Consider the following 24,928-nt stretch of genomic DNA (forward strand, 5'->3'; position numbering starts at 1 on the left):
TGGAATACACAAAGAACAACCGAAGATTGTAAAACAATAAAACTGTTGAAAAAATAACTATTATTACAATTTAACTAAATAATGCTTTTAGTATTAACCGTAACTTCAAATTTATGTTTGTTTAGCGTTAATTGTTCAAATTTGTATGCATAATATACGTTATTAATTATTGTTATTGCAATTAATCATTCATACAAGTATTTTATTTCCTTTCCATGTTGCGTATAATTTTTATTTTATATTTGGTAGAAGAAGCCACTACCTACAGAGTTGATTTTTTATTATTCACATAAAATTTGTAAATACTCAGTAATACAAAATTCAAATTTTTTCTCTCAATTTAAATTCTTTTAAGCACAATTTTGTACAAATTTAAAAAGAAAAAAATTGAGAACGCAGACAAACTTAATGCTTATTCCCAAAACTCTGAAATATTTCACTTTCGAATGTTGTAATGTTGAATTTTATTACAACTGTATTTAAAAATATTTTTAATAATGTCTGCATTTTTCATCCTCTTGTTACTGTACCACGGTACCTCCCATGTTCCTCTCCAGAAGATCCAACATGAATTGGAATCGTAAACGAATTTAGTTTTTTTTTATGAAATTAATATATAAACAATACCTTTAAATTAGTAATCCTTGCTGACTTCAGTCTTTATATATTTCAAAGATGTTTATTGAACGATGTTAAATATGAGTCGAGACAGTAATGATTCTGGAATTTTTATTAATGGTGCTCCGATATAATAATAATAATTTCTCTTCGATTGGCCATATTTAATTGCATATTTCTGATAAGAAGTACATATACTATGTTTTTAACTGAAAGATTATCATTTCTTAGAATGGTATTTTTTATTATCTACAATCATAACGCCAGAATACTTATAACAAAAAATAACAATAAATAATAGGAAGCTAGTGGCCACGTGGATTCCCCCAGACATCAAAGTGGTTCTTTATAATAGAATTGCGACTTATCAGAAAAATGGCATATGAATAGGAATATCAGCAGATGTGTTGTTTATTTTCTGTCGTCGATTATTTTCAAGTGTCGTGTTCAGTGAAAAGTTGTAAATTCATATCAACATTATCTATAAATCTGGAAATAATTTGCCAGGCGTAAATAGTTAACAAAAAATTTGTGGATAATTTTATTTCACACCGATTTTAGTGGAATTTTTCGATGAATGAGAAATTTTAACATTTAAAACATACCCAAAAGTATGTACACTTTAGGTACTGAAAATATATAGGTATAAATTTTCGAATTTCAATATACTAGAGGGATTGTTTGTATGCTATATAAAAATATCCGTTACAGAGGAGTATTCGTTTGCAAAACCATATAACAATATTATTAACCAAACCTATATATATATATATATATATATTCATAAACAAAAATTGCTTAAAAAACACTATATTTTTTAGCGGTAATAAAATTTATTCAAGGTCTAGTTGCGGAGAAATCAGTTGAAATAAAATAGTTAAAAATAATTTTCCAAACTATTTTTCGGCGAAACCATTTAATTTTTTTTGAATAATCCAATTATTTTTTGTGGGTTACAATGCAAATCAGCTACCGTTGAACATAATTTGTTTCCTTGGCTAATAAATTATCTGATATTTTTCTTTCAAGTGCTAACAAAATAAGTACAAAATTTCTATATGAAGCAAAACAAAAAATATTTTTTGGAAACAAGTTTGGTAATTTGGCTATTGTTTCTGTAAATTTGTTGTTTTTCAACCTCTTGATCGGCGGCGGCATTTCTTTATTTGTTTAGATTTGAAGAATTTGTTTCAATCGGAAATTTACTAGAGGTGGGTAAGCTCAACAATGCCTCTTCTTCTTCGTCATCATCGGCTCCCACTTACATTTGTGTATAATTTCAATCGATATCTATCAACAAGCTTACATACATATTGATATTGTTTTGCTTTTTCTATACATATATACAAAAACATTGATATTTTGCAATCGAAACACCAATCAAACGTCACGCAGACACGCTTAAGTACCGATCCATAAACATGTTCACACACAGGCAGGCGGGCGTCAAAACCACACCAACAACAGCAGCAGTGAGAGTAAAAAAACAACTTCTCAAAATAAAAAAAAAACTTTGAGATCGTTGTGTTTATCAACAAAACAAAATCATTGCCCGACGAACTACACAACGAAATCAATAAAGCTAGTCAACAAAGAAAAAAGGTAACATATCAAACAAGGGTCGTTATATTCGGTCAATTCGAATGAGTAGAACATGTTTAACCATACTCTAAGATTTTGTTATGCCAGTTTGTTGTTTTTATAAAAACAATTATTTATTAGTGAGGAAAGTGTGGCGTTGTCCATCAAGGGGTAAGGCTGGGAATAGTTACGGATCTCGCCACTGATCCTCATCAGTTCCCTTGGTTCTTCCTTTTTGGTATTTTTCCCAGAAGCTATTTATATTGAAGTCAGTCACCGACTAACTTCTCAGCTGACTGAGCCTGACTAATTTGCAATAACAAAATTGATATAAAAACCTGTAAGGAAAGTAGTAAAGTCGGACTGGGCCGACTATATAGTACCCTTCACTACTTTGGGTATATTTTACATATGTCTCCTAACAGACTCCGCCTCTTCGAAGGAACATTAGCATGAAATTGAACGAACTTGAGCATAAGATCTTTATGCCTTTCTGGAACCTATGCTAAATTTTATTTCATTGAACCGATTTTCACGGACGAAATATATATGAGAGCTATATCTATCTGGATCGATTTCCACGAAGCTTATCACACATCATTCTACGATATGTCAAATTTCGTGCAAATCGAAAGATATAAATGGACTTCGGTGCACCATTTACATAAAATCGGACGAAAATGTATGGGAGCTATATCTAATTCAGGACAGATTTACACGAAGTTTAGCACGAAGTTTTGGTACACCGTTTACATAAAATCGGACAAATATATATATGCGAGCTATATCAAAATCTGAACCGATTTTCACTAAACTTTGCTCACATCATTCTAGGATCAATTCAGTACGCTGTGCCAAATTTCGTGGAAATCGAGAGATATATAGGGACATTGGTGCACCATTTACTTTAAATCGGACGAAAATATATATGGGAGCTATATCTAAATCTGAACCGATTTGTTCCAATTTCAATAGGGTTCGTCCCAGGGCCAAATAAATGATCTGTGCCAAATTTGATCTCATTCGGATAATAAATGCGTCCTGCACTTGTTTACAATTTAACATGGACAGACGGAATTTTTGTAGACTAGATTTAGTGTTGCAATTATTTTTAGGCGTGTGCTTTGTGCAATTTTATATCCATAGATGCAAAGAGGGTTGACACTAGATTGCAATATATTAGATGTGCAATATTAAAAAAAAACTGTGACAGATATAAACACAAGGTAACATAAAAACACATTTTTCTTAAAGTTATTAAACACTGTTGTATACCGAATGACAGAATCACGGGCAACATCATTTCCAAATGTAGGGGTTCGTAGCACCACAACAACAATACACAATACACAAATAATAACAATAATAACTCCAATAATGATAATTCTATTCGAGTAGACAAGCGTAATCATCGAATAATGATCGTCGTCTATTGTTTGAGTTTAATTGTATTGCTGGTGTTGTTATTTTATTTTGTTTTATTAGCTTCCGCCGATACTATTCGAGTGCACGCTTAGTACCAGGTATCTGTTTCGTTTTTGTTGCTCTTTATAGACGAAAGTTGGATTTATTTTATTGCTACTGTTGTTGTTTATTTATTTAATTGTTATTTTGTTTTATTTTTGTATATTATTTATTTTTGTCTAAATAAATTATCTGAGGGCGGCAAGAGTAAGTACAATCCCGTCATGTATACATCCGCGGATAGATAATAGCCTGACGGTAGCTATCACATACCAGTGTATTATGCAAATGCTGATTTAGAGACGAATATACACAAACACACACACACACAAAGAAATACATTCACGTTTAGCACATTCTACAAGTAGCAGGTGGGTGGATGGGTGGTAATAGAACCTATAAACCATAATAGATAAACCACCTAATCAATTTAATTGATATTCGATGATAGATAGATAAACGCGCACAAAATACATACTTATTTCACACAGATACACATTTGAATTAGAAGTAGTCGTTTTCGAACAATTTCGATTTGATGCGGATAATAAATAAATAAACAAACAAAAAACGAAACGAAAGGGAATGACTGGTGCTTTACCGAACTCTTGCGCGTTAACAACGTTTAGCTCACGGTTTGAAAATGACAACTGAAGCGAGTAACAAGTACGCTCACCGATTCAACCGATCGATCATTATTGCGAGAGCTCCATAGTGTTGGGAAACCAATAATGGGTACGAAAACCAGATGCCCTCTTCACATCAGTATTAGTATTTGCTGAAATTCCAGCGATTAGTAAATTTTATTTCATTTATTTGTATTGGTGACCGCTTCGGTATTGATATAGTAGCATTTTTTCCAGTTTTCGAATTGACAAATTAATGTGGATTTTGTGGAAATTTGTCGAATAAGTTCCAAATAGTACCCAACATTCCAACACTGATCTTCACTTAATGTAAGGGGGCATTTATTATTCCAAGCAGCAAACCTGTCGGCCGTTGCCTCTTCTCTCGTGAATGTGCATACATACATATTTATACATTCAATTATTTGTTGTGTGTGTGTGTGTGCGACCGTGTTTGTTGTTAAATCGATAGCTCAGAAATGGTATAGCAGATACGATCGTTGGCTTTACTGGTTTCGAATCAACGCTCAAATAGCGACGACGACGACGACAACAACAGAATTCTCTTTGTCGTGAAATGGACAAATGTTTGTTTGTGTGTGTGTGTGTTTGAAGCTTACATTCAGCCAATATGTATGGCTTCATAATTTGTTTAGCTTAAAGGGGGAGATGAAAACACCACCCAAATGCCGTCTCATTTTAAGACGCTCTTTCATGGTCACTTTGTAACACAGTCGACCATCGAGAGCGAGCGGGAGAGATGACGAATTTACTCTCATAAACAACATTCCGCCTAATGACGCTGATATGGGGAACAAGTGACGTATATTCCGAGAGTTTTGATTTTATACCCAAATATCTTTTATTACGTTTCCTGTTTTTATGTTTCATTTTCTTCTTTGTATATTTTGCAGCGTATTATTATCGTACTACTTTTCTGAAATATACATTATTGTATGTTAATGTGTATGTGTACGTACATATTTTTATGATGTAATCTTATACGACCAGATTGATAATTGCATATGGTCCAGCGTCTAGATTTCCTCATTTCATTGTGGGCATCTAAAACATGGCTACAAGTTTGAATATATTTGCAGTGAATTCAATAAATCAAGTTTTAATGACATTTGTATTGTTAACCATGCAATTTATTATTAATGGTTCTAAATTTATATCATATATATATATATATATATTTTTTTTTTTTTTGAAAAGAACAATATTCGTCGTAGTGATTTCGTAATAAGAGTAATAAAATGGTTCTTGGTTCCTTTAAACAAAACTTAAAGGTTTCAAGTTCTATATTTGATGTTCCAACAAAGCTGATGTCCAGAATGTTGATTAAAAAATTAATATTACTATACCGCAATCTAGGTCGCATATACATTCGTTTTTACCACATAAACGTCTATTATACTATATAATATTTCAAATTGAAATATATATATATATATATGGGAAATTACAAAAATCTTTTAAATTCCTTGAAGTTGAGGTTTGCAAGGTTATAACTCGCGAAATATGAACATATTGCATATAATTTAAATTCAATTCTATAAAATGAAGTGTTCTTGTCAAAATCTTGAAATATTGGTAATAAATAATAAGTTGCGTGGAAGCTGTGATGGTGGTAATGTAAAAAAATGGGTGAAAATGTGTTGAAGCCAACGAGTTTTTTTGTGTTCGTTCCCGATTTGTGGCTAAACTACACAACGCACACACATGTGATCAGTGACTAAGTTGCAGAATACCCCATGGACAATATGGTTCTAATGTATGATTTTTCGATATAATCACTGCATCCACCCAAAATGGATGCTGACATTTTGAAGCCGGATTTTCGGTGTTTTTTGAATTTTTCTTATAATTAGGATGCGCATCCAGACAATAGAATAAACTAATTATAGGATCGTAGAACTCGTGATTCTGCTTCGTTTAGTGTATATCTCATGAATGTGCTCACTGTAGCTTCTTTGCAATTGGGTTCCAAAGACGAAAATTTAGTGCGTAAATTTTTATAAAAAACATATTTTTTTAGTCTAAAATTAAGAAAGTCCATTCAAATTCCGTGGAACCCCGCGTGATTTTAGTTTTTTTACGTGCCGGATCTAATGAGCCCATCCATGTTCAATTCCGCCCATTTAAACGGCGGATATAGGTACCTTGAATGTGGGAAAAACTGCAAAAACTTATTTTGACAAATTCGCGTAAATAATCGCGGTTTTCTTCGAATTAATTTTACATGCATTTATGCTTGTATTGTCAAATTCGCGAATCTGCGTGGAAATAGGTCAAAAATACATCGATACGCGAATAATATGCGTATTTTATCCAAAATTGATTGTGGAGGCACATCCGCGGTTCTTAACCGATCCTTTTAAAATAGGTGTCCTTTTGCGTATTTTCATAGGAGATTACTAAAATCGGATGCGCATAAAAATCGTATGCACGTTGCGTGATTTTTAGCCATTTTTAGGGTTTTTGCATAGTAAAGTGCATCGAGTGGCACACTTTGACCGCTAAATTAAACATTGAAAAATTAATAATTATTGAAAGACATTGATTCGGTTTATACGAAAATTGCATGCGCATCAACTGATTTCAATTAATTCGCGAATTGCAAGCTTTTCAATATTGATCATTTTTATGTATTGTAAATGCAATATATTTAGCCATTAATGACGTCGAAACTCTTATCAGATGAATCTGCCGATATTTAACAATCATCTAAAAGAATTTGCAGAAGAAAGCGTCGTATATTTTAGAAGATTAAGGCAAAACCGTATCCTCTTAACCATACTAAAAAAATCGAAAATTCAAAAAAAAAAAAAAAAATAGTTTTAATTCAAAAATTAATTTATTTTATTTTCCGATATCTTCATGTTTCTATTTGTTTTTCGCGACTATTAAACCGTATTTCAGTGTGATTTGACTAGTATGCAAAGAAAACAATGGTGTTTAAGCATTTGTGAAGAAATTCGCGAATTACAACGAATAGGAATCCATTTAATATATATTTGAAATACAAGATTTAAAACCGCTATAACTTTTGTGCGCAGCATCCGAATTTGTGAACGCGAACAGATTTCGAATCAGCATATTTTTCTTAACCTATGTACCAAAAATCATAAATGTGCTCGCAAAAAAAATTTTCAAAATTTTTTTAATGGAATTTTAAAAGAATTTTGTAATTTCCCATATATACATATATATAAAAAAATATTGGAATATGTTTCCTAAAATGCTTAGGAGTACTTATGGGTCCTTCCGTTTCTGATACTTTGGCTAGCAGTTTTTTAAAGCCTATTAGTCAGGTCTACAAATTATCACTACAATTTCCAGGTAAAATGTAGTTGTAAATGAAAATCGTCTGTTGTTTTTAAGCTTTTAATTTGGCAAGATAACTATTTATTGAATACAATCTTATCGATGTATAATTAAATGTGATTGACTACTGTGTAATCGGTCACATGAGTATCTAAATAATCCCTTTGTCTATCATTTATGTGCTAGCAGGTGACAGAGGTTGGGATTTTTTTTCGATTTCAAAATTTTGGCATGGGCTATTTATATATTGGAGAAAAATATTTTAAGGCATAGAAATGTAAAGACCTGACAAAATACATTTGGGGAAAAATAGTTTGATACAAAATATGTAAGGACGCTTGTTCTAGACACTCAAAAGCAGTCTTTATTTTTCAAGAATTGTATATAGTAAATACATATTTTACAATCAATTTATTATTTTTTTTTTTTTTTGGATTGCTGGGGTACTGTGCTAGGTACTGCACATCTTCTAAATAGTTTAACTGTAAATAGTATTATTTCAACGATTCGTGTTTTACGCAGATAAAATCTTTGCACGCTATGTACTTTTTTGTGGAAAAAATGACTCAAATACAACTGTTTTCATTTACATGCCTGTGCCGATGTCCATGTTCGCCTGCCTATTGACGATTTATTACATTTTTACATGCCCAAATATTTTGGACAGTGATAGTGGATATGTAAATAATAGAAATCGTCACCACTTAATTGGGTAGTGTCTCTGTCATCATCATCATCGTCATGATTATCATTATTGCCGATTGGACATTGTGAAGGTCGTAGGGAATGTGGAATGTACGTTGGTAAAGTGTTCTTGATACCAACATGTCTATTTAAAATTCCATTTGCATCAGCTGGACACTCGAATATGCTGTTGGATTCATTTCCCGTACCACATCGAGTGAAAGCGTTCATTTTCGATAGAGGAGTATTGACAATATTAACCAAATTTTAGTTAAAAATGTGTTTGGCACATTTTGAAATTTGGTATGGGTAATTTTTGATTTTCGAAACAATACATTTGAATATTTGAAGTGAGAAAACGTCGAAACATGCAACTCAAAATAATAGAATTTCCCAAGCATACACTAGAAACGAAATAATGACGAATTAGATCTAAACCGAGGACACAGGTATATTTATTTTTAATAATTTAAGGGAAACCCCCGAATATCGATTTAAAATTTTCAAGATTTTCACATATATATGGGCAATATTGCCAATTTTTTAACATAGCTGAAGCGGAGGTTCACCCCTTTATAACTCGGGAACTACTTAAGTATATGAAAAAAAGTGAATAGTTTTGGGTTTATTGTTCTGTCGTTGCAAACTGTTCATAATATTGACCTCCAACCTTTATTTTGGTGGAAGCTGTGTCTACTTTATTGTAAAAAATGTGTAAAAACAGGTTGAGGCGAACCAGTTTTTTTATGTTCTCTATCGATTTGTGACTAAGCCACTCATTGCACGGTCTTCGTGTCAAAATAAAACTAGAAGCCAACAAAATGGGGACTATGCCCCTTATGTATCATTTTTCAAAATTTTAACTGCATCTACCTTTAAACGATGTTGACATTTTGAAGCTCGATTTTGAGTGCTTTTTGAATTTTACTTCTAGCTTTAATACGCAAACAGGAATTTATAAAAATCGATTATAAGATTATTGTAGTCGCGAATCTGCGTAATTTGATATGTATTTTGTGTATGTAGTATGCACAGCTTCAGAGTAATACTCATCCGAAGGTGCGAATTTTGTGCGATCAAATTTCTAAAAAACCTATTTTTCGGGCCAAATTTTTAGATCTGTCAACAGAATGATATGGGTACCCGCGATTAATAAGGTTTTTTACGTTTCGGATGATATAAAATCTTTTTCGTGAAAATCCATCTACTAGAACGGCGGGAACTGGCCTTCCAAAAACACGAAATTTGGCAAAAAATGTTTTTAAAAATATCGCGGATTTATTTGCGTTTTCTGCGTATCATTTCCGCTTCAATAAATGACCTCATACGGATTTTGATCTTTTTCGAAAAGAGAACTTTAAAAACATCAGCCGAAAGAGAGATGTACGCAATTTATCTCAAAAATAGATTGTGCTGGCACATCCATGGTTCTTAATGGACCACATTGAAATGGTATAGATCGATGTATTTTTTTAGGGTGCACACCGAAATCGGATGCGCGTTAATGGCATATGGAGTTTTCGGAAATTATTCGCGTTTTACGATTTTTTGGGTACTTCAATGTAACGTGCGGCACATCTTAGCCGTCAAATGAAATTTCGCAAAATATATATGGATTGGATGATAAACTTCAGTACTTACTGGAAACCGCATGCGCATCAAATGATTTTGAGAATTACGCGATTTACACGCAATTTAAAATGTATATTTCATAATATTATTTTATTTTAAGATTTATTCCTATTTATAGAACCCCAAGATTTATCGGAAGGGTCTTGATATAATCCGCAAGGCGTATACTTATACACAAAAAGTGATTATTATATATGTAAATTTTTTCGGCGAAATTCGGGTAAAATAGCAGAATAACCCCAACATTTGTTTCTGAAATTTCTTGTATACAATTAAAAAAATAAATATGATGACATTATTTTTTCGAACCAAAAACAAATATTTTTCCCCAATATCTTGTTTTGTTGTCGCTGTGATTTAGAAACCGCTACACGGACTTGTGTGATTTTGATATCATTTGATTCACCATGGTGTTTAGATTATGTAGATATTTTTAAATTAATTTTTAGGTGTGTGTGTATGTCATTAATATAATGAAAATATTGATGTAATCTGCTATATTTTTTTATTTTTCTCATATTTCGCGAATATGTGCAACTTTATCGTGTTTATTATAATATATTCATATTCTTATTTTACGGACGAATATATATATCAACGTTTTTGGTCAATATAATAAACGGCGTAATTTTAAGATTTTTATCTTATGCCCAAAATTAAAACCTCGATAACTTTTGCGCGCATCAACCAAAAATTTGATCGTGAACGGTTTCGGAGTCTGAACATTTTTTTCTATATGTGTACCAATAATCATTGATGTGCCACAAAAACAAAAAAGCTGATTTTTTGAAAATGGAATATTAAAAAATTGGCAATATTGCCCATATACATTTGAAGAATTGTAATAGCAGAAAAATAATTTACAAAATGTTTTTGTTATTGTTTTATTGTTGTTTTTTGTGATTGACGAAATGTAATTTTTTTGATGGGGGGCATGATAACTCCTCACTGGAACATCGGAATCCGAAAACAGTTTTAGAAAGAGTACATGCCTGGCTCTTGTATGAACTAGACTTAATGATTAATGACATCGCGGACAATTGAAAGAAGATTTTTTTAAATCTCCTATTTTTGACCACAAACTACGATAAAAATAAGGAAGATAATCACCGATTTGATTTATCCTAGTTCATACGATAGCTATACATTCAAAGGGAAACATGTAAAAATTTGGAAACGATTGGATTATTATTTTTTGAGTTATCGTGCCCGTCATTCGTAAAAACACGGTTTCAGGAAAAACGGGATTAAAGTTTGAGAAGCGCCACAGTCGTCGCTTGATGTTTACACAAAAACAGAATTAAATTTTTGAAACTGAGAATGGGTGCATTTGCTCGTAAAGATTCTATTAAATAGATCTGTAATAAAATATGACAACACGAAAGGGTGCTGTTCATACGTATATCATTTTGAATTCATTTTAGATGATAATATTGAATATACTCGTATTTAATTTAAATGAATTAGGAATAGCAATTTTCCTTCACCAGTATGTTTCATAACATTAAAGTACAGGTAATCTTGGTAAATTGAGTCGTTTGTTTTGAAAGTAGTTGGGTTTGATTTGTTTCAAAATTATTGTTGGTATTAATTTTGTTTGTGGCTTTGTGCCCTTCAACATGTTAAAAAAATAAAACGTTAGGGGAGACTGGGGCACCTTCGGCACTTTTTTTTTAGAGCTCTATATCTCAGTACTTATTCAACATTTATAACAACTTTATGGCTGATTATTGTCCTCAGACACTTAATTATAAAAAATAGTACCAAAAAGATATAAAAAAATAGTATTAGTTAAAAAATTTTACAGTTTTGTAAAAAAAGTCAAATTCGCCGAATGTGCCCCAACCCGGGGTAGCTTCGGCATTTGATGGGGCACATTCGGCAACATAGTCATAGCCGGGTAATTGTCATCGCTATCAGTCTGGTTGAAATTCTGATCCTCTAAAGGCTCTATTTGGTTTTAATACGCCACACAATGTTTGAATTATAGGGCTTTATTTTCTAACGGCGTACGTTTACATCTTAAGCTCACACACAACATCAGAAATAAGGGTTTTCTATCGCATTTTCGTCAATACAAGTACGTTTGTTCTTATATATGCAATTTCGGACCATATTAAAGGATTAGTTTTAAAGACAAACTCAAAAACATTTTAAGGAAATAATATTGCACAATCTGTATAAGGCCGAATGGGCCCCACTTTAAAATGCCGAATGTACCCCGAATGTACTTTTTATAGTTTTTTTCATTTTTTTCGATCAGTTTTTAAAAACATTATATTTTTAAACATTTCTATAATAATGCACATCGTAGTTAACCACTTTTTAATAATATTGTCTTAAAAATTTAAAAAGTTGTATACGCGAAATACTTACGAAGTGGAATTGAAATATTACAGAAACATCTAGAAAAATATAAAAACCCATGTATCTAAATTAGTTTATTAGCTAGAAATTTCAAACTTTGTGTCAGTTATTTATTTCGATATTCGATACCTATGTATCGAAACTAGTGATGTACGGTGAGAGCTTCATATCGAAAACGCGATTGCCGAAGGTGCCCCGATGCCGAAGGTGCCCCAGTCTCCCCTATATGTTTTGTAAAATGTACTAGAAATCCAAGATTTGTATCAGAACCTAAAATGGACTTAAACCACTTTCAAAATAAAGGGCTCAGTTATAAATATGCAATATTAACCGACTCCGCCGTAAACTTGACGAGTTACCATTAATCTAAAATATTTTGAATTAAAATTAAGACGCATCTGATCACGCTTGTGAATCGACCCCATATAACGATAAATTATTATTATGAGTATATTAAATAGTTAGTCACATGTTCATTTGGCTTTTCGGATTCCAATCCGTTTAATGTACGTTTTGGATAATTAATGTTGTTAAACTCATTTGACATTTGGTAGAAGATCTTCCAATACCAATACCAATTTCAATAACCAATTTTTGATGAGGACCTAGCTACATTTACATTTCGAATTGTATGTCGTTTTGGGTTCTCATTGGGTGGAATGCCTCCTTTTCTTTATTGATTTGTAAATACAAACATGTAAAAACTACTACTAATTTTTACTAGGATAACGAATTTTCCTTTATAAGATCGAAGAAAATAGTAAAATCTACTCGATTCTTGCAGTACGGGAACAGACCAAATATTAGAAGATTCAATTTGTAACTTTAAATTTAAACGTATTTGTAATTGAAATAATTTCATTTGAAATAACGCACTATGGGCCACAGTTCCCATTTTTTGGCCATAACTAGAGCAGTGGGTTTATGAAATAAGTAACTAAATATCATAAATAAAGGTTTGGAGGACGCTGATTACGTTTCTGCAAGAAAAAAAGTAAAAAAAATAATAGGGTGAACCAAAAGCGGCGGTAAAATTTTTTAAAAGTTGAGTTAATCAAATTATTTTGTAGAGCTGTGGCCACTGATTACAAAGGTGAAATCGGATTTTGAGAATCAATTAAAATGAATCTAAAATTTCGCATCTAAAATTTCGCATAAATATTTAATTTTTTGGAGTATTTAAATATCAAAATAGCATGAAATCGTATTTTTATGTATTAAGACTATTTTATGTCTTAATACTATGGCAAACCTTTATTAAAGACTAAGACTAATATCTTCCAATTTTATCATCAGCATGATATGTTAGTAAAAGTCAATTTTAATATTTTTATTAAAATTTTTGAAGCCAATTTTTAACGACTACTTTTGTATTATCGATAATAACCATAAATATATAAAATATCCTCTGGAACTACTTGGCATGCAATGTTATATAACATGTTTAAAATATAAATTATATTAAAAAATCTGAAATTTTGACTTTGTCCTCATGTCATTTGTAAACCGTGACTCACAATCTTAGAAAATTTTACAGGTGATATGTAACGATATATGTAACGTTTTATCCGCTCTACCTATAATGGACTTTTTGCCAAAAATTGGATACCTGTCCCATAGTGCAATGCTGACTTTAATTTAAAGGGCAGTACAACAGAAACGTTTATATTTCTGATATTATATTTCAAACCGAATATACCACAGAACAATGTAACAATATTTTAAAGCTGCTACCAGATCAGGTCACTTAACACCAATAGATTAAGCGATATGTAATTTATTACATGTTGCTATAAATTCAGAATGGAATGCATTTATTTCATTTTTTGTTGACAATAAATTCTAATCGAAAAACGTGACTTATAAATAAAATAATCTGTTTGTAAGATTTGTGTTACAAGGAGCAAGATCTGTCAACAATTCAAAAACAGTAGATGTACGTTGATTTTTTGTTATAAATAAAATTATAATATTTCAGATAATCTCTACTGTATACTTGTGGGTATGATATATAAATTGTGTCACCCCGTTTGCAACATCTCCAAGTATTTGTGTACATACATATACTTGAGCGCATACGTCTGAATCCGTAACGATCACATTTTTGTCATCAATGTCATGGAATTTTGTATTTGTGTCCACGTTTAAGTATATCCCGGTCGATTTTAGGTATTTTTGAATGTGAAGGGTAAAAAAGCTTCGACCCGGTCCTATTTGTGTACATACATATACATATGTATCAATACAATATAGTTCTAAGAGTCTCATACAATTGTTATTTGTTCATTTGAGTGAATTCTTCCGATTTTACATAGAGATGCTGGCTGTTCATATTGTCGGCCGTATTAACATGGGTCAGTATCTGAAGCAATTGTATATCTTATTTAAAAAATTCAACGATTCATTAGACATTAGTCTATTACAGGTGTTTGTTACAATCGTGATTTAATGTGCATACATTAATATCAGAATGAATACCTATACACGTCAATAGACTGTTAAGAAAAACTATTACAGTGGATCCACGTGTAAGAGACTGATATATTTTTTATCATGTATTTATAGTTTTTACATGATTTAATAGAGTAATTTATTGCTACTACTGTATATAAGATGAACTAAAAACAAGTGTTCATTTTACTCCAGTTATATTTTATTTCTAGATATCGATATAAATATTTATGAATGTTTAGTTTCGCGTCAATATAAAAACATCGCTCAAAAGGTAACGCGACGTCGAAATTTGAATACACTCACAAGCTGTGAAGAATACAGAATTTTGTCACCTAGTGTATGGAAGTCTCTTTTCGATCTTGTGCACCATCATATGTAACATTTCACGACTACGTGCCATATTTTCCAAATAAATTATCAGATGAATTAGTGTGTATAGACATACGATTTTCTGAGCAAGGATCAGGTAAAAGTGACAAAGGACAATGAGTGGTATATCCGGCCCGAACTTTTTATCCAAAATACCTTATATCGATTGGCTCTTTTATGTTAAAAGTGAAACAATGAAAATGAAAAATTCCAAATTCTAAATTACAGACACTTTGGTTGAAAGAGTGACCAAATAAATTTATCAGTACATAAGGAAACCCCATTTTTATACCCTCCACCATAGTATAGAGGGTATATTAATTTTGTCATTCCGTTTGTAATTCATCGAAATATTTATTTCCGACCCTATAAAGGGTCTAGGCATGTCCGTTCGTCTGTTCTTCTGAAGGAATTGAGATAGCATAGAGTCGTCTTTTATCTGCAGGCAGGCAGGTCAAGTTCGAAGATGGGCTATATCGGTCCACGCTAAGGCATAGCAACCATATAAGGGTACCAACCAATTTTCGATATTTTTGGGTTCTTGAGCGCGCTTTTCAACCGAATTCGCTGAAATTTTGTACATTGGGTTCTTTTTGGATACCAAATGTCTCCACTAAAAATTATAAATACCGGTCCACTTTTTCTGGTAGCCCCCCTATAATGGTACCCCCCAATGTACGGTATTTTGGTGGGTTTTAATCGCGTTTTTAAACCGAATTCGCTGAAATTTGGTACAATGGGTTCTTATTGAGTACCAAATTTCTTCACTAAAAATTATAAATATAGGACCATTTTTCGGGTAGTCCCCATATAAGAAGCCCTCGATTTTCGGTATTTTGTGTAGGGATTTTCCCCATATAGGCGTATTTTACCATAGCATAGGGGATAGTCGTTACTCGAAATAGTCAGCTTTACCCTACAAATTATGACGATTTAGCCATCGGTTCTAATCATTCCGTTTTCTAAGGAAATCGTGATAAAAAACTCGAACTTGACGATAATGAAATTTATCGGCCAACATTAGGCATCTCCCCCATATAGTTAAACCTCCTGAAGGAAAGAACTGAGACACAAAACAAAAATATTGGATTCGAAACTGATATATGTCCGTCATTAATTAGGCATAGCGCTCATATAACTATAACCCCAAATATTCGCTAATTCCTAAACTATGTAGTCTAAATTGCAAAACGTTTGAGGATTGTATATTCTACCATGCGTTATTAGTATCAGCCCACGCTTTGGCGTTTTCATTAAAATTGCTGAAATTTGTATATGGTGTACACAATGGTTTACATAGACCGGTTTGTAGAATTATCGGTATAGGTTCACTTTTTGGTATGTTCCCTCTATTCTAATTTCATATATCTGTCAGTATATCTATGGTGGAGGGTATCTAAAGTTTGGCCCGGCCGAACGTAACGCTTTTTCACTTGTTAATTTTCAGTATGACTATTTCTTCGCGTTGTTCATTTTCTCATCAATGGACCATCGAACATCTGCACTCGCATGTTTATGCTGTAGCTATTTACTAAATGTGAATGGAATTTTCAAGGTCACATATACATACATAAAACACTCTGCAGAGGTTTCTTCTGCGATAACAAACAAACAAAATGCAAGCCAGTAAAGCTGAGAAACCAACCATGTAGCCATAATATTATCAATTCAATTGGTGAAGACAACTTTGTTGTTCTCTCTACCATACTATGGAGGGTGTATTCATTTTGTCATTCCGTCTGTGACAGATTGAAATACGAGGTTTGACCAAAAAGTATCATGCGTTTTGTTGCCCGAAGTGCACTTCTCGGTTTCCTTCACTTATCTTAGTTTATTTTTTTTTTTTCAATGCTTAAAACACTTAAAGACGTCATCGACAATAACATTATGGAACTTATCTGGATTGAGTTCAAAACCTCCGGAATAACGTGAGCTTATCGTTGTTTATAGTCAAAAATTGAAGATGAATCTTAATACTGGCAGGAAGGAAAGCTTTTAAAAATAAAAAACTTATGCGCAAAGATTTATGAGGCCGATCAAGTAATACTCTTCAAAATAGTCTAAGGATTTGAGCGTATACGTCTAAATCCGTAACAAACATAGATATTTTTTGTTATCAATGTCATGTAATTTGCAATTGATATTTTGTATTTGTGTTCACGTTTTGGTATATCCCATAATCGTGGAGGGTATAAAAGATTCGACCCGGCCGTACATAACTATGTTTTCACTTGATTACTTGTTTGTTTTAAATAGGGATTGTGTCGTAGGTAGACCATGCATACTCCTTATTTCTGTAATTTTCCACAGGTTATAGGAAGGATGTAGGAATCGGATTAAAAGGAAGATGTTTGACAAGTTGCTACATTGCAGTCCCAGCCAACATTGTATGATAAGAGAAGCGGCATTAAAGACAACTTGTAAATTCTTCGTTATATGCCAACAATGATTGACGTTGTTGTTATTTTATTTATTTTTTTTTTTGCACAGTTGTTATTATTAACGAACCTGTCTTGAGGCGACGGACTTTGCCGAAACAACGCTGAACGCTACCCAGACAAAGAAGTGGTTCAATGTAAACTCAGAGTATGAAAATCCATAAACTATCAGCTAAAATGTACAGCGCGTTTAGTTGTGTGAGAAGAGTACATTTAGATGTGTGCGGGAATGAGTAAAAAATACAACTTTATTGGTAGTAAGGCAAAAGGTCGTTTGTGTCGTCAAAGATGCCGATTTAAATTCATAACGCACACAAAAAACGACAACAATACGCAGCACATCTTTGGAGTCTCTGGCAGCCGCCGTAGCTGTGACTGCATTTACCTGTCCATTGTTGTTGTAACTATTTTCGAGGCAGAACGAAACGTTTGAAGGCCAAACAAACACAAAACAACAGACAGAATAATGGCCAAACCAAGCTCAGTAACGATATTGGACTTCTTAAGCGAATTAATACTGTAAACAAAGAAATATTTATTCCGGCAGAATAGCTGAACATTGAATAGAAGCTGTTAGAAAAAGCGCTCTTACGCACACAAAATACTCGCTAGCAACAACAACAAGCAATAGGCGAATTTAAAATCAATGGAAATTCATGAGACGTCTCTTGTGTTTTTTGTTTGTTTTCTTTTGATGGAACGATGGACACCTGAACAAGCTCTGTTTGCACCTCTCTTTCAATGACTTTGTGGATTCCCCGAATTACTGAATGAGTCATCGGGCCAAAAATAGTTAAACTGGTCATGCCATAGTCGTAATTCGAGCGCGCAATCAACAACGGCCAGCAATAACATTTTGATACAGCATAATTCCATCCATCAGCAACACAGACAGACAGACAGACAGACAGATTGTCCATTGATTCACCAAATGGTATGCATGTTGTATACATACAAAAATATGTTCATTGATATACACACAAACAATGTCTGCCCATATGTCTGTGTATTGTTGTAATCGGTATAACAATCTAAATCAAATTTACATGATAACATACATTTTGATGGTATAAATATATTTTTAGGGCTATTTTACAACATAGAACACAGAACACGATATTAAATACATCATAGGTATGTGCATAAATATGTAATTTAAGATAATTTTTTTTTTTATTTTATTTTTATGCAATTTCGACTGCTGGTGCCAAAGCCATGTTTTATTTTCATAGCCATAGGCAGATGTAATATCGCCAATTGTTCTAGTGACCATACATACATGCCAGATTAAGTCACTTGTAGGCCTTGGGGAATTTCACACCATCGTTCCCGGGAAAAAGGGAATAGAAAAACGATTATTCCTGGGAAATACCGAGATTTGTTACATCAAATTGTACAAATGAAAGTGCGTAGATAAATACAGTTTGTCCAAGGGAGCGTATAAGTTTGCAAAGTTCTAATAGAAGATTTAATTAAAATATGCGAAGGGTTTGATGGATGCGCCAATGTAAATTTTAATTTTAAAAATAACTAAAATCGGTCACATTTGTATCGTATGTTGAAAATCTTCTGCGAAGAAGTTGTTTACTCAACATTAGTCCGTAATGCCAAATCACAGCCACATTTCGTTACGCCTTAATGGGAAACGAATGTGGCTCTATTTAAAATTTTTAAGATTTTCAGTGAATTTGAAGAATACAAAAATAATTTACTTTTTTTGGGATTAAAGAAAATTGCTTATTTTTGGTGGCGTACATGATAATTCCTCACAGGAACATCGGAATACGAAAATTCCATCGACATTATAAAAAAACACATGTTTGGCTCTTGTATGAACAGGGATTATGAACTTCGCACAAATATTTACAAATTGGCGGACCTTAGATTTTTTTAGAAAATCGCTATTTTTGATCACAATCTAAGTTCAACAATAAGAAAGATCTTCCCTCACATCCGATCGGAATGACAGTTTTTTAAGTATGTTGCCCGCCAATCGCAAACAGTAAAACAGTGTTTCGAGAAAATCTCGAGAATCACTCTTACCATCACATGATGCTAACACAATAAATCGGCTATATCTTCAAGAGTTGTTACTATATTCACTTGAATTTTTTTTAGGACATTCTTGAATAGGTATAAGTTCGAATTACATAAAAAAGTGAATTCAATTTCTTTAACCGATATTGGTGGAGAATGGGGGTCCTCTTAAACTTTTAAATGGGGAATCAGTATTGACATTTTCTGCAAATACATCTTATAACGGTACGGTACCTTTTTGTAGTGTCTATACAAAAAATTGGTTCTATATTGAAATTAATTACAAAATATAACTATTTGGACTTATGGATTTTTTCATACCCTCCACCATAAGGTTGAGTGTATATTAAATTTGCCATTCCGTTAGCAACACCCAGAAATATTTACCGGAGTCTCCACAAATTATATATTTTCTTGATCAGAATAAAATTCTATGTCGATTTATGTCCATCTGCTGTGTGTCTGTCTTTTGACATCACTATAGAAATCGCAGTATTTAAAATAGAACTCTGAATTTTGCACAGACACTGCTAGCACTCCTAGGATGTTGGGTATTGCAAATGGGATATATCGGTCAACGTTTCAGTACCCCCAATATTCGGTATTTTGGGGATTTTAGACACGAATTTCAATCAATTTGTCTGTAATTTGGTATTTTGGTTTCTCATTGCATAGCACATCTCCGTACTACACATTATTAATATTAATCCAAGTTTCAGGGTAGTCCCCATATGATGGTACCCCCTCCAATTTTCGGCATTTAAGGGATTTTTGACACTTTTTCAAACGATGTAGCTGTAGTTTAGCATTTTTGTTTCTCATTGTATAGCACATGTACGTACCAAAAATTATTAATATTGGCCCAAGTTTCAGGGTACCCCCCCATTTTTCGGTATTTTTTACACGTTTTCCAACCGAATTGGCTGTAATTTAGTAGTTTGGGTTCACATTGCATAACACATCCCTGTACTAAAAATTAGTAATATAGAACCAAGTTTCAGGGTAGCCCCCATATAACGGTAACCCTACATCTCTGTATTAAAAATAATTAATTCAACCGAATTGGCTGCAATTTGTATTCTCTTTGGCTGTCAAATGCCACTACCTAAAATTATTAATATTTATCCTTGTTTTGGTATAGCCCCATAAAACGATAGCCCCAATATTAGGTTATTATAATTTTCTCACGTCTTTTCATTCTTTCTTTCTTTTTATATTCAAGGTTCTATCATAAAATGAGTTTTCTCCTAGGATATTCGATTAATTTCACATATTTTGAATGCCATCTCCATGTTGGAGGGCTTAACATCGTTTTAACTTGTTTGGGTCTAAAATAATTACTTTGATTATTGAAAAATGTAAATGACAAAATAAAAATATTTGGTCTGTCCATAATCTGCAAGAATGAAAAACTGTTTACTACAATGTTTTGTGACAGATAACAATTTTTTCATCATTTTTCTTATAAATTGGAACCATTCTGTCGCACACATTTTTGCTTTTTTGATCCGAATTTGTTTTTAAGCTAGCTTCATGTAAATCATGACCACACCTAAAATTTGCATGTATTAAGCTTGGTTTATGTGGTTACTGTAAACTCGTTAAGCTCAATACCTTTTTAAACAAATCAATCTTATTAATTAATTAATTAATTTTTTTAAGAAAATTTCCTATTCTTCTATAATTAAATTTTAACGCTATTATAAAATAATTATTATTCTGCTAAATTTTTGATGCCGCTTTCAGCCTCAAAATTGGGAAGACTCTTAAATTTCTCTCTATAACTTAATTTTGAACGATTTTACACAATAGTTGGCAGGATTTTAACATTAAACCCCTTTGACCCTTAATGTGAACGTATTAAACCCCGCCAATTATTGAATAAAAGTTTAAGTCAGCATCAAGTTTTACGATTTCAATACTTTATTCTTTCAAATATTTTAGATTAAAAATAAATGAAAACCTCCAATAATATTTCTTTATATACCAGGTAAAAATCTCAATTTTGCTAAGTTAAAAAATACACAAAATTGATTTAAAATAATTATAAAAATGGCTTTTGTGATAATTTTAATTTAAATACTGTAAAATCTCAATAATCGGAACTGCACTTGCGTATTCTATAATCCAGATTGATTGTCTCTATATATTCCCGATTAGCAGTGAATGTTTTCATTACCAGAGTAGTATTTTTAAACAACGCTCTCAATAAAGAGGTCACGCAAAATTGTATCTACTTTATTTAAAATTTTACTTATTATATTTAAAGTTCATATTTTTGTAATGAATATTTTTATTTTTTTAATAACATAAAATATATAATATAAATTGATTAAAACCGAAAGTATAATATTAAAATTTCGTCAAAAACCTTCAAGAAATTATGGAGATATTTTCTATCTGTTCCTCTAAAATATGACCTTTTGTGTAGACAAACAAAAAACTTTTGATTAAATCCAGACAAAAATAAATGTTATTAATTTATTGCAGTGTAGTTCTTTATAAACAAATACATGTTCAGTGTCGGTATATTTTTTTTAAATATATACACTTGCCTTGTAATTGAATTGTTGTTAAAAACATTTAATGACATGTACTTCACATGCAACTTGCTTTGAAAAAATCAGATCAGATTTGGTTTTAGTTTTGTTTGGAAATATATGTCAAGATTACACACACACACTTGTTGAGTTTGCATTTTGAAAAACTGTTGTAAACCACGTTAAATGTTGGTAACAATTTCACTCAAATGTATTTTTAATCATTTTTTTGTTTATTCTGTAAAGATCAATTTCATCTATACACGATATTAATTTTAATTTAATTTCAATAAATTATTTAAAATAATCCAATGTAACCGTTAATTTAATTGCCGCAGAGTTGATGTTTTTGTTTTTTTTTTTTTTTTTGTCCATTCGAGTGTAACTGCGATGTATTGGCGGCAAAAACGAAATTTACAACGAACCGATAGCATCGAGAGCAGAACGAACAATGAATGAATGTTGAGAGTACGAAATTCACTGTCAGTATCAGGTCTGGCATAAACAATACAAACTGCCAGTGATGTTGTGTGTTTCCTCGGGAATGGCAGCGCAAACTCTATACGAAGGTTAGACACCCCCTCCCCCTCATTTCTTTCATGATGAGAACACTTACCATGGTAATTCTTTTCACATTCCACATATAGCTATCAACAGCTATTAATACCAAACAGCGTTCAGAGTTCGATAGTCGATATTCGGAATTATGTTGGAGTGCAGCAGGCCCATAAACCACCAGCATTGTTGGCTGGTTATTTGTGTTGCCGCCTTTTTTAGTTACTTTTGGAATAGAAATATTGTTTTGATAATCAGTTTACAGTTTGTGGTTGTTATGTCCAGAAAGTTTATAGATATTTTTATATACACATAGATATACAATGTTTACACTAATATGCCACAGATTTTACATACTGTACGAATGTGTGTTTGTGTTACACTGTTAGCAAATGCAATAGGGACATGTATATCTACAGTTTTTAATTATATGATGAAGAAAACATCGTTTGACCCACAAATATTTGATTTTGAAATAAAAATATAATAATCAAAGTCATGATATATTTATCATGATTTATCATACAAAAAATATATCATCTCATATATTGATTTATTTTAAATCATGATCGAAATCACAATACTAATGAAATGTAACAATTATTGTACGAAAAAATACGACTCTGTGTCGGACATGGCTAAATCGGCATAGACTTTTTATTCTGATCAAGAATATAATTTATAGGGTCTTATGTGAATATTTCTAGATGTTGCAAAAGAAATGTCAAATTCAATATATACTTCACTTTGTGTTGGAGGGTATGAAAAAAACCGGAATAACTTGGATATAGAGCAGGGTGCGCAAAAATTCGCTCACGAATGAATAAAAATACATTCTTTTCATTTTGTGCTCATTTTACGAATGAATTTATTGCGATAAATTCGTTACCAAACGAGCATTCGCCAAAGAATGTTCGCACACACATAACAAACGAGTCAGAGCACATAACAACGATCGTTCGTTTCGTTTGGTGGTTGAAATTCTTTCTGACATTCGCTGAAAACAAACATTCCCGCATTCTCGCGATTGCTCAAAACAGCAACAACAACATCAGAAACTTTTGTGAACTCAATAGTTGTTGGACATGTGTTTTGTTATTCCACACACTTTCTGCTACACGCACATTCACTCGTTGCGTGTGTGCTTACTTTTTTATGATATTTCAGTTGGTTGTTGTTTTTAACAGTGCTCGCGAGCATTCGCGAACATTTGTTTTTTGAGTTTTTTTAAAGAATGTTCTTCAGCAACAAATGCTCGCGAACGAATGAATCGACGACGCTTGCAGCGAAATTTTATTGTTCGTGAATTTTTCGCTTGTTCATTCATTGTAACTTTATCATTCGCGATAAATTGAAAACATTCGAATTCTTGCCGGGAGCAAGATAGAGTTTGTAAAATTGTACATCAATTGGAAAATAAATGCGATTGTGCGTCGTGGGCACAGGGTGACTCACAATGCGCTACGCACAAAAAAAAAATCTTAATAGTACAAATACACAATTTAGTTACTATAATGATTATAATGATCAAATCTCACAACAATATTTCTGTCCTTATTCTACTAGTGCACCGTATAACATTTGCCTATGCCTGCTCAAAAAATACAAAGACTAACAATTTGGTGGGTACTCACGCATCAGTTGATTTACACACGATTATCTTAGCGTAACGCTGGTGTGTGTACACAGTATTGGCATTTGCAGGTGCTGATGGCCGTGAGATAAAGTTTTTATACTTTGGCTAATGAAGTGCGGCCAATTGCGAGGCGGAACTGCCCAACAACCGAAATGCAAATTAATTTGTGCCTTTAATCGCACAAGGGATGGCATGGCGGCGTTAATTTATTCTAATTTAACTGCATCTTTCTTTTTTTGTTGGGAATCACCAGGTTCAACTATAAATGATTGATTTTTAATAAAGCTATGCACAGGTTGGCCCGTTATCAATAATGTCGGTTCTAATCTGCCTTATATTCTATATAAAAGTACCTAATAATTGATAGGTTTTGATTGGTGGGTCGCTAGTTAAATACACAACTAAACATCACCAGTACTTGAAATGAAAATATAGGGAATATACCAAAAAGTGGACCTATACCGACATTTCTTCAAACCGATTTTGTAAACCATAATGTAAAGGGTGCAGTTATATGAGGCCCTCACGTACACAGGTTTTATTTCGGGGGGGTTGGCTGGAAGCTGCAGGTTCAATATTAAAATTCTCATTACAGAA

At 32.4% G+C, this 24,928-nt stretch overlaps 1 protein-coding gene across 1 annotated transcript in view; it reads left to right on the forward strand.

The window, feature by feature from the left end:
- Positions 1-7,990, forward strand: part of LOC133331803 (restin homolog) — a 61,249-nt gene extending 53,259 nt beyond the window's left edge. The window contains exon 4 of the mRNA XM_061540178.1: positions 7,981-7,990. The gene's annotated coding sequence lies outside the window, so the exon portion shown is untranslated. The remainder of the gene's footprint in view (positions 1-7,980) is intronic.
- The last annotated feature ends 16,938 nt before the right edge of the window (positions 7,991-24,928 follow it).

This window comes from Musca vetustissima, unplaced genomic scaffold (assembly GCF_032173495.1).
Source record: "Musca vetustissima isolate MV318-11 ecotype Yass unplaced genomic scaffold, APGP_CSIRO_Mvet_v1 utg1603, whole genome shotgun sequence".
Classification (NCBI taxonomy): Eukaryota; Metazoa; Arthropoda; class Insecta; order Diptera; family Muscidae; genus Musca; species Musca vetustissima.